Raw genomic sequence first — 17,839 nt, forward strand, 5'->3', positions numbered from 1 at the left:
ATGTTTGGTAGAATTACCCTGGAAAGCCATCCAGCCCTGGACTCTTGTTTTTTGGGACATTTTTGATTATTAATTTGATTTCTTTACTGGTTATGGGTCTGTTTAAATTTTCTTTTTCTTCTTTTTTCAGTTTTGGTAGTTTATATGTTTCCAGGAATTTGTCAGTTTCTTCAAGATTTCCCACTTTATTGGTGTATAATTGCTCATAATATTCTTTTATTATCTCTCTTCTTTCATTCTTGTTTCATTTGGTTCCTTTTTGATAAAACTGGCTAGGGGTTTAGTTAATACTTTCAAAGAACCAGCTCCTGGTTTCACTGATCTTTTCTGTTTGGTTTTTTTGTTGTTGTTTGTTTTATTTTTTTAATTTTTAATTTTTTTTTTTTTTTTGGTTTTCATAGCACTGATTTTTGCTTTAATGTTTGTTATTTCCTGTCTTCTGCTGGTTTGGGTTTATTTCCTATTCTTTTTCCAGCTCTTTTAGGTGTAAGCTTAGGTTGTGTGTCTGAGACCTTTCTACCTTCTTTAGAAAGGCCTGGATTGCTATATACTTTCCTCTTATGACCGCCTTTGCTGCGTCCCAGAGGTTTTGTGCTGTAGTGTTACCATTTTCATTGACTTCCATGTACTTTTTAATTTCCTCTTCAACTTCATGGTTAGCCCATTTTTCTTTAGTAGGATGTTCTTTAGTCTCCAAGTATTTGTTACCTTTCCAAATTTTTTCTTGTGGTTGATTCTGAGTTTCATAGTGCTGTGGCCTGAAATTATACAAGGTATGATCTCAATCTTTTTGTACTTGTTGAGGACTGATTTGTGTCCCACTATGTCATCTATTCTGGAAATGGTTCCATGTGCACTCGAGAGGAATGTGTATTCCGCTGCTTTAGGATGAAACGTCCTTAATATATCTATTAAGTCCATCTGGTCCAGTGTGTCATTCAAAGCCATTGTTTCCTTGTTAACTTTCTGTTTAGATGATCTGTCCATTGTTGTAAGTGGGGTGTTGAAGTCCCCTGTTATTATAGAGTTATTATCAATGTTATTATTTATGTTTGTGAGTAACTGATTTATATATTTGGGTGCTCTCACTTGTGGAGCATAAATGTTTACAATTGTTAGAACTTCTTGGTGGATAGACCCCTTAATTATGATAGAATGCCCTTCATCTCTTGATATAGTCTTTATTTTAAAGTCTAGATTGTCTGATAGAAGTATGGCTACTCGGGCTTTCTTTTGGTGACCATTAGCATGACAGATGGTTTTCATCCCTTACTTTGAATCTGAAATGGGTCTCTTGTAAACAGCATATAAATGGATCTTGGTTTCTTATCCATTCTGTTACCCTATGTCTTTTGATTGGAGCATTTAGTCCATTGACATTTAGAGTAGTGTGAAAGATTCAAATTTATTGCCATTATGTTGCCTATACAGTTGGAGTTTCTGGTGGTGGCCTCTGGTCTTTCTTGTCATTGTTACTTTTGGTCTTTTTGTCTTTTTTTTCCCCCTCATCTTTTCCCCCTGAGTTCCCCTTAAAATTTCTTGCAGCGCTGGTTTAGTCATGAGGAACTCCTTTTAGTTTTTGTTTGTCTGGGAAACTTTTTATCTCTCCTTCTATTGTGAATGACACCCTTGCTGGATAAAGAATTCTTGGCTGCATATTTTTCTGATTCAGTACATTGAATATATCCTATCACTCCTTTCTGGCCTGCCACATTTGTGGCATGTTTTTTTTTTTTTTTCCCCAAGAAGATGGCATTATAATTCAGATCTGTGGTTTCTCAGTTGCCCACAGACCCTGGCCTCTTGTCTGAGTTGCCTCCCTGTCTACCAGAGCTTGCTGTCACAGCAGCGCTTGCAAATGCAGACAAGGAGCTTGTGGCAGAGTGAGGACGATTGTTGGTGTGTTCATGGATCCAGTAGGGAGATTCCTGGGTGTGATACTGCTAGATTTAATGTATGGACTTCCTGTTTAGTGAAAACAGCAAGAACTGTGTCCCTTTACTGCCCTTTGATCCTCGTATCATCCCCTTTCCAGGTCTCCTTCCTCCTCACAGTCATTGAAATCCTGTGTGAGCACTATGAATGCTCCCAGAAAAAAAATAGATTTCTCCATTTTGCGTGGGAGTAGCTGGGTGCTTAATCGCTGCTCTTATTTTTGTCTTTGGGAGAGACTGCTGTTACTGATAGTTCAACACCCTGCAACATTACTTTGCGGGATGGCGCCGGCAAAGTTCTTTTTACCACAGTACATCTCTACTGTGTCCAGATTTGTATGTGCATGTGTTTCTCTCTGGTGGTTTATTTGAACTCATCCTTGGAAAAGCTGGCCTTCCGTTTCTTTCCTGTCTGTGGTTTTCTTTCCAGGTCAGCACTCTCCAGATTTTTTTCTCAACTATAGCATGAGGGATTGGGGCAGTTTTTTCTGCCTATTACCAGATGCATCAGAAGGCAAGATTCTTTCGGGTTTCTTGGTGTATAGTGCTAAATTCCACACCTTTTACATAGTTTTTTTTTTTTTGTGTGTGTGTGTGGATGGATGTCTAATTCTTGGTTAAAAAGGCAGAATAAAATAGGTGGTATTTTTATTTTAAGGCACATGATGCTAACCTTGTGTGCAAAATACTTCTGACCTTAACACAGAGGCATAGATTTTCAGGCTAGGATTATGCATCATTCAGAATTTTAAATATAAAACTTTTGATGGAGGTACAAAGTGTTGGACAATTATATATAAATAATTAGAATGAATTTCTACAGTATCCATTTATTTTGAGTTAATTATTCAAATAATAATTTGTACACAAAGTATTTCCAAACTTCTTTTAATTGCCCCTTAATGGCTTTATAGGCAAGCTACACCTTCAACAGTTAAAATTAACCAAGTTAATAGTACTATGTGGGGGAAAATTGTAGAGTCATTTTTTAAGTAAAGGAAATAAGGAAAGACCTTTAGAATTTGGAGACACACTTAGGTTGAATTCCAATTCCTGATGCTTTGTTGTTCATCATGTCAACTGAACACTCCAAGCATTAGATCCCTCAACTATCAGAGATTATTCGTATGAATAAATGATAAAACATATACTAAGCTTTTAACATGTTTCCTCTCACATAATCATTCTGTCAACAAGTAGTGTAGTACATAAAATTAAAATTAATTTAATATGGATATATAAATAAAAACAGGGTGTAAAATTACTATAGTAGGAATAAAATTCTCTATATATTTTAATGTGTGCATATAATTTGTTTCTGAATATATGTTTAAATGTTTCTATAGCACAAAAACATTTGCAAGAATATTTAATATTAAATTTAATAGGGTGATTACAATTTTTCTTTAGAAAAAATTTTATATAATGGGAAAAGAAAATTTTATGATATATGTATTTTAACTTTTTCTTTGTAGATTTCTGGAGGAGGATGTGATTTGGATACATAAGTAAAAAACTTAGTGATTAATAAGAACTTGAAAATATACAAAACATTTATTGTCAAATAAATTCTTAAGATGTGAATTTTAAGGGCCACTAAATCATAGAAACTTCATGAAAAAAGCTCTTTGATATGTTATGTTTAAACAGTTTTTGGCTTGGCTAAAATTATAAATATTGCTTGTCACATATTTTACACAGAGTTTTCCTTTTTCTAAAGATTTATCATTTTTTTTACAAGTTATTGTTACATTCACCCTTTCCAATCTAAATTGCAACGTTGGAGAAAGGAATTGCATGAGATAAGAGAGAAAGCCCAATTGTGTGTCCATTAATGGCTTACAAGTCTAAGCAATTTGTTTACTGCAGTCTAATTTGCCTTCATCAAGTGAAGACTGAACATTAGATAAAAATTATTTCATAAATCTTTAAGGACAATAATTTCCTTCTTATTCAAATTAACATATAACCTGGAAAAAACCATCTACTCTGTACATTTTAAGTTTGAAAAATTAGAAAAGACTTTCTGAGGAGGGGTTTTCAGAATAGCGTACATGTTTTTATTTTAATGGTAGAGGAACATTTTTCGTAGTGACAACTCTGTTATAATCCTCTGAGTCATTGAATTTTATAACTGGGAACATTTTTAGCAATTAAACCCAAATGTTTCACTTTACAAGATGAGTAAATAGGACCCACAGTGATGAAGTAACTTGCCCAAGGATATACAGCTTATGGCAGACTCCTGGCCAGGATCTGGGGCTACTCAGAGCTTAGGCTTCTTTTGTCCCCTCACCCCAGTATGTCACACATTGCCATAAATAAATGTTCAAACTTAAGGTCTAGGGATCTACTAACAAATTTCAGGGATATCAAAGACATTGAAAACTTTGACTTAGAAGATTTGGCACATGCAAACTTAAATAGCAGTGAAAAAGTTTGAACTCTTTTTTTTAAGGGTTTTTTTTTAAATTTTTTTAAATGTTTATTTATTTTTGAGACAGAGAGCATGAACGGGGGAGGGTCAGAGAGAGAGGGAGACACAGAATCCGAAATGGGCTCCAAGTTCTGAGATGTCAGCACAGACCGTGAGATAATGACCTGAGCCGAAGTCAGACACTTAACCGACTGAGCCACCCAGGCGCCCCAAAAGTTTGAACTCTTGTGAGTGGATTTTGCACATGTAGACCTTTGGTTCCATTTCAACCACCAGACTCTTCAAATGTTACCTAGTGGAGCTTTTTAGTGAAGATAATATTTAAAATGTGTTAGTGTTTATAACTGTCCAATAGCTTTGGATACTGGCTACCACCAGATGACCTATGATATAACAAGGATCGATTGATTTTTAACACAAACTGTATGTTAGTAATTACATATTCTTTGGACATTTCATGTATGTATATATGTTATACTATAATTTATCTACTATATGTGTATGTATTTTCCCCACTTAAAAATATGTTTCAAAAGTTTTGCTGTTGCTTTAAAGTTTTCCACTTCTTTTTCTTAATCGTCCCATCATTTCTACACTTGAAGTTTTAGACCTTTTGTTATGTAATTTTTACAGGTTTGAAATTTCTGTGCTTCTTTAAAAAGGCTTTCACTTTCTTTATTTAGTGTTTATTTACTTATTTTGAGAGACGGAGAAAGGGTGCGTGAGCACGGGAGGGGCAGAGGGAGAATCCGAAGCAGGCTCAGCACTCTCAGCTCTCCACACGGGGCTTGACCCCATAAACAGTGAGATCATGACCTGAGCTGAAAGCAAGAGTGGGACGCTCAACCAAATGAACCACCCAGACAGTCCAAATTTCTGTACTTTCTTTTTTCCTGAGATAATTATTATTATAATTATTTAAAATTAAAGTATAATCATCATATATGTGTTAAATATTCCAACGCCAGCTTTTGAAACTGGTAAGAATAGAGAATTCATGAACGACTGATTCTGTACCTGTATTAAGCACTTACTGACTGATGTTACAGATCAGGGTAATGTATGTTGCTTAAATAAACTCTCTATAGATATAGGCTAAGTAAATAAATAAAATTGAAGTATCATTAACTTACAATGTTAGGTTCACATCTACAACATTAAGTGATTCTAAACATTACTCAGTGCTCACCACCATGAATGCAGAAACCATCTCTCACCTTATAATATTAGTACTATATATTAGTACTATATATTAGTACTATATTAGTACTATATTAGTAATATATTAGTACATATTAGGACTATACTCCCTATGTTCTATGTTTCATTTTCTTGACTTCTATATTATTGAAATTTTCTATTTCTTAATACCTTTATTTTGCCTATCCCCCTGCCCAACTCTCCTCTGGCAATCACCAGTTTGTTCTCTGTATTTGGGTCTTTTTTTTTTTTTTTTTGAAGTTCAACATATAAGTGAAATTATATGGCATTTGTCTTTTTCTGACTTATTTCACTTAGCATAATGCCTTCTAGGTCCATCCATGATGTCACAAAGTGCATGATATCATTTTTTTGTGTAGCCAAGTAATATTCCATTGTGTGTATATATACACCACATCTTCTTTATTCATGTATCAATAGACATTTGGGTTCCTTCCGTATTTTGGCTACTCTAAAAAAATGATGCAGTAAACATAGGGATGCGTTCTTTCTGAATTAGTGTTTCTAGGGGCGCCTGGGTGGCTTAGTTGGTGGAGCGTCTGACTTCAGCTCAGGTCCTGTTCTCACCGTTCCTGGTTTGAGCCCCCATGTCGGGATCTATGCTGACAGCTCAGAGCCCAGAGCCTGCTTCCGATTCCGTGTCTCCCTATCTCTGCCCACCCCCCTCACGCTCTGTCTCAAAAATAAATAAACATTAAAAATACTTGTTTTGAATTAGTATTTCTATTTTCTTTGGGTAAATATCCAATAGTGGACTTATGGGATCACATGCTATTTCTAGCTTTAAATTTTGAGAACCCTCCATACTATTTTTCATAGTGGTTGCACTAGTTTATATTCCCACCGACATTGCATGAGGATTTCCTTTTGTCCACATCCTTGACATCACTTGTCATTTATTGTCTTTTTGATACTAGCGATTCTTGCTGGTATAAAGTTGCATATCATTGTGGTTTTGGTTTGCATTTTTCTGATGATCCATGATGTTGGTCATCTATTCACATACTCTGAGGCAATCTGTATGTCTTCTTTGGAAAAAGGTTTGTTCAGGTCCTCTGCCTATTTTTTAATAATATATTTTTGGTGTTGAGCTACACAAATTCTTAATATTTGTTGGATATTAATTTGCAAATATCTTCTCCCACTTGCCAGGTTGCCTTTTGTTTTGTTTGCTGTGGAAAAGCTTTCTATTTTAATGTGGTCCCAATAGTTTATTTTTGCTTTTCTTTCTCTTCCCTGAGGAGAACTTAAATAGGATTCTAAGGGTGATATCCAAGAGAGTACTACCTATGCTTTCTTTTACCAGTTTTATGGTTTCAGGCCTCACATTTAGGTTTTTATTCCATTTGTTTTTGTGTATGGTGTTACAGAGTGATCTAGTTTCATTCTTTTGCATGTAGCTGTCCAGTTTTCACAGCACTGGCTTTTACCTCACTGTGTACTATTACTCCCTTTGTCATAGATTAATTGATTATACAGGGGTGGGTCTATTTCTGGCCTTTCTACCCAGTTCCATTCATCTATATGTCTACTTTTGTGCCAGTACCGTACTGTTTGGGTTACTACAGCTTTGTGTAGTGTAGATTGTTGTATCTCCAGCTTTGTTCTTTCTCAAGATTGCTTTGGCCTTCATATAAGTTTTGTTCTAATTCTGTGAAAAATGCTACTTTTGATAAGAATTGGACTGAATCTGTAGATTATTTTGTAGTATGGACAAAAAAGAATATTCTTTAAGGCAAGTATCTGTCATACTATTAGAGCCCAGTTTTGTATATAAAATTGTGAAATAACTTTTGGGGTAGTAGGAAGAATGCATATGTTATGAAAAATGAAAAGCTTATAGCTTAGATGGCTTATCTAATATTAAAAATCATTCACGACTATAAAAGCACATAAAATCCCCAATACTTTGGTGTTCAGTTGACAAAATTATGTACTTCAAATAGTCTAAAATGCTAGCTAATATAATAAGAAAATTTTAAGCCATGTTAAAAATGAATTAAAAGAACAGAAAGTCTTCAAATACTTTTTTTTTCAGATATTCCTATTCATTTGAAAAGGTTTGTTAGAAATGTTGGGGCACACATTAACTCCTATAAAGAGTTTGCATTCTAATCCCCCCAAAATGATCTATTGTTTTTCACATATTTATAGTCCTTCTCTAATGCCATGATGCATCATTATTATCTTAACAAGAAATTCTACCTCTGTAAATAAATTAGGACATATTTATGCAATATGTTGCTTTTCCTCTGATATTGTACTTTCTTGTTTTCTTATTTCTTTAATTATTCACTTATCAAAATTTCATCAATAAAATTTTATCAGGAAATTGCTATATGTAAGAAGGAATAAGAAACAAGAATAGATATTCAAGATCCTTTGCACAAATAAGCATGCATTTCAGAAGTGAAGATACAAAGCGTAGCCAACACACACATTTTATTAATAAATGCAGTAAATGTGAGGAGAAAGAACACATCTAGAATATTAATCTGGTTACTATTATTTGGAATTTGAGTTGAAAACAAATACTGGTACGGGGCACCTGGGTGGCTCAATCAGTTAAGCCACTGACTTTGGCTCAGGTCATGATCTCATGGTTTGTGGGTTCGAGCCCCACGTCGGGCTCTGTGCTGACAGCTCAGAGCCTGCTTTGGATTCTGTGTCTCCTTCTCTCTGACCCTCCCCCGTTCATGCCCTGTCCCTCTCTGTCTCAAAAATAAATAAACGTTGAAAAAATTTAATAAAAAAGAAAACAAATACTGCTAAAGATGATGCATAGATATGACAAAAATTTTATCCTAAGATTTCTAAACACCACCCCCCCCAACTCATATCATGCATTCTTAAGAATCTTTCAAGGAGCTAATTCGTAAACTATGCTTTGTTCTTTCTAAATATGAGCATGGGTTTTTTCAACGGCCTTACCATTGTGCAGAACTTACCGAAAACTGGGGGTGCCTGGGTGGCTCAGTCAGTTGAGCCTCTGACTCTTGATTTCGGTTCAGATCATTATCCCAAGGCCATGGACTGGATCAGGTCCTGACTCAGGCTCCATTCTGAGCATGGAGCCTGCTTAAGATTCTCTTTCCCTCTGTGCCTTTCCCCTGCTTGTATGCTTTCTCTGAAAAATAAATAAATAAAAAGAACTTGTTAAAAACTCATCACACCTACAGAAGTAGGAATTCCAGGAATAGAAAGGGCCATATCCACCATCATAACTCCCAAAAATTACATTAAAGTATTCTTTAGCAAATAATAGTATGCTTATCAGTGGTGGTTTTAAGATTGATGATAAAAACAACACAGTGTTACTGGAACACAACCATGTCTATTTGTTGGCATAATGTCTATGGCTGCAATTGCACTAGAATATACAAAGCGTTGAGTATTTGCAATGAGGAGTGCATGTCCTGAAAAACCTAAATTATTGCTTACCTGGAGCTTTATAGAAAAGGTTTGTTGATTCTTGGCTTAAATGTTACGTATTTATGGTTGTATATTAATTTTGGTTAATAGAATGTGTACTTATATATACATATCTATAATATTAATCTGGTTTCTATTTGGGATTGAGTTGAAAACAAATCCTGGTATAGATGATGCATAGATATGACAATTATGAATGAAATTCAGTAATCTGAAGAATAAACATTGTTCAGTGCAAATTTTATTTCATGTTAGGTTAAAAGCTTGGTGGCAGACAACATTACAACTGTAGAATAATGATTTGAAACAGATTTGTCTGTGGCCACAGGAAATCTGGTGCTTAAACTGTCCATTTGAGATATAAACATGAGTGAATAAACCCAAAAATACACACATATAAATATTGAAGGACACACATAGTCATAGAATGAATCAACGTACTTGCCACTCATATAGGAAAATTCTGTGTAATTTTACCATTGATATTTTAACAAATTACCCATGCTTTACTCTCAACCCTGTTCTTTATGCAGTGGAACATTATTTAAAGATACTGCTTCATGAAGAAGAGGTTTCAAAGTAAAATGTTTTACATCAATAAAATGTCAAAAGTAAACAATATCTAAGTCTATACTTAACTATTTCAGACTCTGAGTCAGACTTAATCTAACTTTTAACCCATGAAAACATTAAAAAACACACAGAAATGCATCAGAAGAAGTATGGGAATATTTTGAGTTCAATAAACTTGGCTTCCAAACACTGTCATTATCCTTGGAATAACTAGGAGTGAGGAAACAGACTATATCTTATTAATTCAGTTTTCCCAGTACAGTGCCTAGCGTGTGGTAGCACTTGGAACATTTGTTGAATGGATGCATTAGGAAGTATACATTTTCTTGCCTTCATTTCCTTTTTTATGGTGGTTATTTAAATACGGAATAATACAGCTTTTTTTTTCTAGACCTCAAAGTTTATTATGAGCAAATTAGTTAATGGTTTTTCAAAGATTCTTTGGAAATATAGGGTGATAGTTCATGGAATATTAAGGTTTAAGCTCTTTGGAAATAAGAATTATAGACATGAATAGTTTAAAAAAAAGTCAAAAGTGTTTGACCTGAAAAACTATATAATTTGAGGTTTGGCTGATACAGTAACATCATTCTATTCCTTCCCAACTGGTTCAGCCCTCTCTGTTCTTCCAGGTTGCTGGAGGGAATGCATCCTTGACCCAAAATGAATTGTTTCATCTACTAGTTTAAAGGCTGTTTAAAATAACGACTTTGCTTTTAGCAGTCCATGCTCTCCTCTGAAATACTCTGCTGATTCACAAAGCTGTCTGAGAAATTCATGATGTCGCTGCAATATCAGCCTGAATGAGGATAAAGTACCCATTTGGAGATCAGAAAATTTACTTTATTGGCTAAAGGGCTACTCCCCTTTGATATAAAGAAAGGCATTAGAAAATCTATTAAGACTGAGTTATATTCTGCAGCCACCATCTTTTCTTGTTACAATTAGTATTTCATTTTAATTGTGCTGCTATATAATTTCTGATGAAAAGATACTCAGTGTGAACTCTGAAGAAGATTATTTTTTACTACAATAGACCATTTGTTCATTGGATATTTCCTTAATATTTTCTGGAGTATAAAAGGAGGTACAGAAATTTTACATGGTCAAGAATGTTAGGGCATATTGTAAGTGTGTTCCTCTTAAATCTACCTCTTTTGTTATGCTTGTTGCTATAAAGGGAAAATGGATATATTCACCTTTTCAGTCAAACTGTATTTTGTTATGCCTAGGTAATTAGAGCCTGGTTGTCTCTCATTTATGGGGCCATTCTGTGTAAGAGGTTATAGTAAAAATGGTCCTAGTTTCTTTTTATAAAGTGAAGGCAGTTTCTCCTCTTGGAGGAAACCACTCATGTACTTATGTATGATTTTCTTAAACTTTCTTTACCTATTAGACATTTCTAGTAACTATTCCACATACCCAATTTCTTCATGATTTCTTGTGTGCGTATTTAGCACCTACTATATAATAAGTGTGTATATTTTTTAAGCTGTGCTCATTAAAATATGAATAAAGCATTCTCTGTCCTAACAATCTCAGAATATTTGGGGAAAGACAGACATGTAAGTAATTTATGCTCAAAGAATTTTGGGACTGATCTCTTCTCACTGAGATTAAAACAGGCTTTTCTGAAGTTTTAAGATTTAGAAGTGAGTCTTGCGGGTGAGGGCATTCCAGGCTGAGGAAACAGTGTTAGTAGAGGAACAAAGTCATAAAATAAGCACAAAAAGTCAGGTAGCAATGAGTCCTCTGTGTCTGAAAGATAGAGTGATTGATGGGACTGAGAATACATGTTGGAGCCAGGCTATTGAGAGCTGCATGAAGAGTTGAAATGTTAGATTTTATTCATTATGCAGTGGGGAGTCATTGAAGATTTTGGAAGAGTAATAAAGGTCTGACTTCAAATTTGGGAAGGTAACTTTTATCTATATTGAGGACAGGTTGGAAAACCAAAGACAGGTAATATAGGAGAAATGCAATTAGATATTTCAGTATTAAGAAAAGACTTCAAATTGCTTCCTTCAGAGAAATATTTTTATTACTTCAAAATTATCTTAGAACTGATGTCCTGGATGTTAAATAAGAGCAACTTTCATCATTCACTAATCATCACATGTCCTTGGTAATCTCTGGTCTTGGTGTGGACTGAATCATGTCTCCCCAAAATTGATACGTTGAAGCCCTAACTCCCAAAGTTACTATTTTTGGAAGTAGCTTTTTTAGGGATGTAATTAAGACCAAATGAGGTCATAAAGGTGGGGCCCTAATCTAATAGGAATTTCGTCCATATAAGAAGAGCTAAACACACCAGAGATCTTTATCTGAGTTCATGAAAACACAGCAAAAGGCAGTTGACTACAAGCAAGGAAGAGAGGTCTAAACCAACCCTCATGCTAATTTGATCTTGGACATGTATCCTCCACAAGTGGGAGAAAATAAATTTCTGCTATTTAAGATAGTCTGTGGTATTTCTAATGGCAGCTAGAGAAGACCAATACGGTGCTGGGGTAAAATCTTCAAGTTCCATCTTGCTTCTTTCTCTGTCTCTAAGGAGATGGTTCTCTAGGCTGAGGTATGGGAAATAAGATGCATTTATTACAACATCACTTACCTCAAGGCCTCAGGACAATTGAGGGGGAGAGAGGTAGTAGATTAAAGAGATATTTGTTCGGATAGGAACAGATTTAGATAGAAAGGAGAGAGGCTTAGTTAAGACAACATCCTTTATTCCACCTGTTTCTTAATTTTTCTGGATGATGATTCTGCCAAAAACAAACTCCTGCATATAAAGAAACACCTACAAGATCTGTTAGTGAGGTATGTAGTTTTTCCATCATGGACCTGACCTCAGTTAGGTTTGGTGTCTCTGGCTTCCATGACTGCCCTGTCCTCTTTCTCCTGTATATTGTAGATGCTGTCTCACTTTTTAACCAGTTACTCCTCTCTTCCTTCCTTCCTTCTTTCTTCTTGTAACTGTTCACATTATTCTAATATGCTGTCTTGGGTTTCGTTCTCTTTTCCTCCCACTTTTGTGCTAAGAAAAGTCCATTGCTAGTAAGATTTCCAGTAATATTCTTTTGCTTTATAACTCAAATTTAGAAACCTCTAGTCCTGTACCCTCAAGCTCCATATACATGCATACCCTCTGGATATTCCCAGTTAAATATATTAATAGCGTTATTTGTGTAGTTGACAAAGCACCTTTATATATACCACATATGTACCTTTTTTCCTGTTAAAAAAAATGGAATTCGTACCACATGCCTTATAGTATTTATATATCAGATGCTGGCTCTCAAAGAGTTTCGTTTTCCAAATCATGAAATAAGTCAGATAAGCAAAGCATATTCAGATGTCAAGTACAGAGATGTTTAAGCAAGTACAAAACTGGTACAAACACTTCTAAAATGGAACTTACAATGTTACCATTACTTCCAAATGCGTCTTCCTTTCTCAAATGTGTTAATAGCACTGTCGTTTCTTTAATCACCTTGTCCTTAAGTCTAATACATGGCACTCAATTAGTATTTGTAGAAAGTGCAGTGAAATGGCTAAACAAATAGTTATTATTATTATTATTTTTTTTTTCTTAAGAGAGACAGCAAGCACAAGCATGGGAGGGGCAGTGAGAAAGCAAATCTCAAACAGGCTTTATGATCAAAGTGGAGCCCAATGCAGGGCTTGATCCCATGACCCTGGGATCATGACCAGAGGTGGAATCAAATCAGATGCTCAACTGACTGAGCCACCCACACACCCTAAATAAAGGCTTCTTAAAGTTTATTCTCACTTTAATGCCTATATGAAATCACTTAAAGTTGTTAACCATTTCCAATTCAGGAAGTTGGAAAGAACCAACAAGAGAATGAACATGAGGAAACATGGATTTTTGTAACCATATTTAACAAGAAATAACTTATTTTTCTTAAAGCCTGTGGGAAATTGTCACAAGTTTGTAGAGGTAAGTTTATTTTCATAGTGATGTTTTAAAAATAATTCCTTGATTTTTACTTTTATACTCTTTCCTATTACAAACTGTAATTACTACCCAGAATAGGAATAATTCTGATAATGTGGTCTCTCATATTATTATTATTGGGCTTTCTACCAATTAAACTTTGATTAAAAAATAAACAATGGCATAAAATATTATAATGCATTGCCTCATGGAGTCTTAAAAATTTAGGAAGCAATATGGGTGACTAGTGACAATAACAGAAGGAAGACTAAACATTTCTTAATCAAAATAAATGTTTACTCTGGTCTGGAGACTATTTCTTATTTGATCATCCTTGGAGAATATAAAATGTCAGAGCCATTATTTTTTATTAACTGGATCTGGCATAGGCATAAATAGTAAATTGAACTATCCTTTTATTTATTTATTTTTTTTTTTTGGTGATGGTGGGCATTAAGGAAAATTGGGCTGAAAAAAATATTCAGACTTAAAATACAACTCAGGTACTTAAAGCTGGGTGAAGTTAATTTTTAGGGTAACATTTGTAAAAAAAATCTCAGATAATTTTGGTAAAATATAAATAACCTAGCTTGTCATACAAGCAATAGTTGTATGTCTGGCTCATCACAATTTTAATTGTAAATCTCAGGAAATGCAGAATATGACAATTAAGTTAGGAAGTGCTCAATGGATTGCAGAGTAGTAAATTTTATTAAATTTCTTCATAAAATAACATTGACAAATAATCTAATACAGAGCTGCTTGTGTATTACTAGGTATTGCTGAAGGAACAAATAGGCAGCTCTAAATTCACTCAGAGGATGAGTTCTATGAGTTTGTTCTCACTAATTTACATGTTGTTTTGTGATAAAATTTTAGGTTATTTGGTTCTCTCTACGAGGAAGCAAGACTTTAAAAGAAGCAACATGTTCAATAATAGAACACTGTTATTTCAGCACATCAAATAAGAAAATCAAATATAAATCCATGCATAAAGGCTAATATCTTAAATTTGAATAGAGGAATATTGAGAGGGAACATATGGGAATAAGTTGATATAAGATGGAAGATTTGGGGAAAATATATGTAAATTGTTTTAGATTTCTTTCCTTTCTCGTTAGGCGTCTTGATATTGATGGTGTCAAAGGCGCAAGTATCAACTGTTCTGTATGATATACTAGAAGATAATTAGGGCACATCTACTTGTCTACTCATAGGAGTCAGCAATGTCCGACCCCACCTTCACTAATAATAGGTATAATGTGTTATGTCAGATTTAATAATTCAGGTCAGATAATAGATGTTATTATGCTATGGAATTTCTAAAAGTTGAACCAAAAATGGCTATGGGCTGTCTTTAAAATCACCTCATTATATGTCCATGAAATAGGAAAAATCTCTTTGACATGTTTACTGTAGTACTAAACAGCAATAATGCATTGAGTTTTTTCTGAAACTCACCTGTTTAATACTCTGAGGTTGTTTATCACAGTTTTTAGAATGCTATGGCACTTACTTGCTACATGAGCCTAGAGACTGGAAAGAATAAATATAAATATAAAATAGACTTGCTTATTTGCCATTCACATCAGACTCATTGTTTTCTTAGTATTCAGATGGACATACATATGCTTATGTATATTTTATCAGGGAAAACATATAAGCTATGATTCTGAAATTTGGACCACTACACCAATTACCTAAAACTAAAAACATATTCAAATCTTTAAGTGTCATGAGAATGGCTCTTGAGGATTTCTAGAATAGTAGTTGATAGGTAATCTTTATATTCCAATTTGCCTGAAAATATATTTTTGAAAAATTCACACATTTTTATGTGCTTTGAGCAAAATTTAGTTCTCTTGCTCCTATAAAAGGTGAGAGTTTTAACATTAAAAAAAATCACTTCTTTTTATTCTCTTTTTTCAATTATGATATTCTCTTTTTTCAATTATGATAAACTTAAAAAAATAATTGTATTTACCTTTTTTTATGGGGGTGGAGGGATGGTCATCTAGATTTCAGTATAATCTTCAGGACTGAAGTTTTATTAATTTAGTTCCAAAGAGGAAAAAAAAAGTCTTAAACTCAAACCCTGGAACTTATCAGACCATTTTCTTGATGGCCAACTCTTAGCCGTGCCCAACTCAGTTTTTCTAAATCTAAAAAGGTATTTACCATCCTTCTAGGCAGGATATAAAGATTAATTTGTTAAGACTGCAAAGTGCTTTAAGCCTGAAATGCTGTATGAGATAATAGGATAAATATTAATAATATCCTGTTAGAAGTACATAGTACTTCTAAGCCATAGTAAGGTAACTAAGAAAAATAAATTGCAGTGCTTGGTATGAAATTGAAAATCACTAATGGAATGAAAGTTTGTTCATACTGGGAGCAGTGTTGGATCATGTATAATGTAATAGCAGGTCATTTTCAATTGTTTTAATTGCCATGAGCAACAACTGATCTTTACAGCTGTTCCTGACAAGCTCTTGGATGGCCCTAATGATCGTAAAATGGTGCCAAAGACCAGCATTATCCCCTATTGAACATTAAATGGTATCGACCCCTTTACTAAGTCCATCACTCAACAGACTCCTTAAAGTAATTCATGACACAATTAACATTAATTAACTTTACAAAAACCCCTTCAAACTCTGCTTGTATTAAGACTTCAGACTTTGAAGAAAGGAAAGAGCAACTAACAAAAAAGTTATGAATCCTCCTCTGAAAGCCATCAATTAGGGTAAGTAAAGATTCCTAAATTTTTATAACCTTCATTTATCACTTGCCACTCTTGATAATTTTATCCTGTGTAAAGACATCTAAAGCCATTCAGTACCAAAAGTACCATTCATCTCTGTACTTCACATCCACTCTACAACTGAGAGTGGCAGCTTCCAAATTCATGTCAGAGTAAACCTGAGTCACAAGTCATTACTGGGTCCTACAGAAATATGAGCAAAATAGCTCTCAGTTATGCAGGAAAATAACCTGGCCTTGTCCTTTTCATCTCCATTTTCAGGGAACTCTTCTACATAAATTGAATCTCTGCTTTAAGTTCCAAGTGATTAACACAAACCCACTCTAGAATATCAACAATAATAATAATCTATTCACAATGTGCATGAATTTTTACATACATTAAACCATAATAGTCTATGAAATAAACATCCCAATAATTTCAAACTTGCTAACAATATGTTTGCTTCTATCTCAAGCAATTGCTCAATAGTGATATAACTGGTGCTCAAATCCAGTTCAAATCCTTCTAAACCTGGACATAGACAGTTCTCATTATACAGGTTGCAAAGTTGAACATCCATGGTATGCAAAGCATTGTAATAACATCTGATTGCGGTTGGCTGAAGTATATCACAGAGCACTAATTATTAAAGAGAAAACCTTTTTGCTATGATAGTTGCTTGGCAAGAGCCTGAGGGGATAGCAGACAGAAAGAATGGACATATTTATCTAATGACTACAGGTTTACTGCCAGGCAGCAGGTAACTCAGAAGTGTCCCTCTAAGAAAGAGGAACAGAGAAAGGATCAGAGAAAATCTTTAGAAACAACCACAGAGTAATAAAATGGCAATAAATACATACCTATCAATAATTACTTTCAATTCAAATGAACTAAATGCTCTAATAAAAAGACATGGGGTGACAGAATGGATAAAAAAAGAGACCCATCTACATGCTGCCTATAAGAAGAGACCCATTTTAGACTTAAAAACACCTGCAGATTAAAATGAAAGGAGGAAGAAACATGTATCATGAAAATGGATGTCACAAGAAAGCTGGAGTAGCATTACTTATATTGGACAAAATAAACTTTGAAACAAAGACTGTAATAAGACAAAGAGGGCACTATGTAATAATAAAGGAGACAATCCAACCAGAAGATATAACAATTGTACTATTTGTATACCCCATATAGGAGCACCCACATCCATAGAACAGTTAATAAGAAACATTAACACCTCACTTAAACCAATGGACAGATCATCTAAATAACATCACAAGGAAACAGTAACTTTGAATGACACACTGGAGCAGATGGATTTAACAGATATATCCAAAACATTTCATCTTAAAACAGAATACTTATTTTTTTCAAGTGCAGAGAGAACATTTTCCATAATAGATCACCTATTAGCCAACAAATCTAAAAAAAGATTGAAATCATACAATGCATATTTTCTGACCACAACACCAGATATCAAATACGAGAAAAAATCTGGAAAGCCCACAAATACAGGGAGGTTAAATAACATGCTA

This window comes from Acinonyx jubatus, chromosome A2 (assembly GCF_027475565.1).
Source record: "Acinonyx jubatus isolate Ajub_Pintada_27869175 chromosome A2, VMU_Ajub_asm_v1.0, whole genome shotgun sequence".
NCBI classification, from domain to species: domain Eukaryota; kingdom Metazoa; phylum Chordata; class Mammalia; order Carnivora; family Felidae; genus Acinonyx; species Acinonyx jubatus.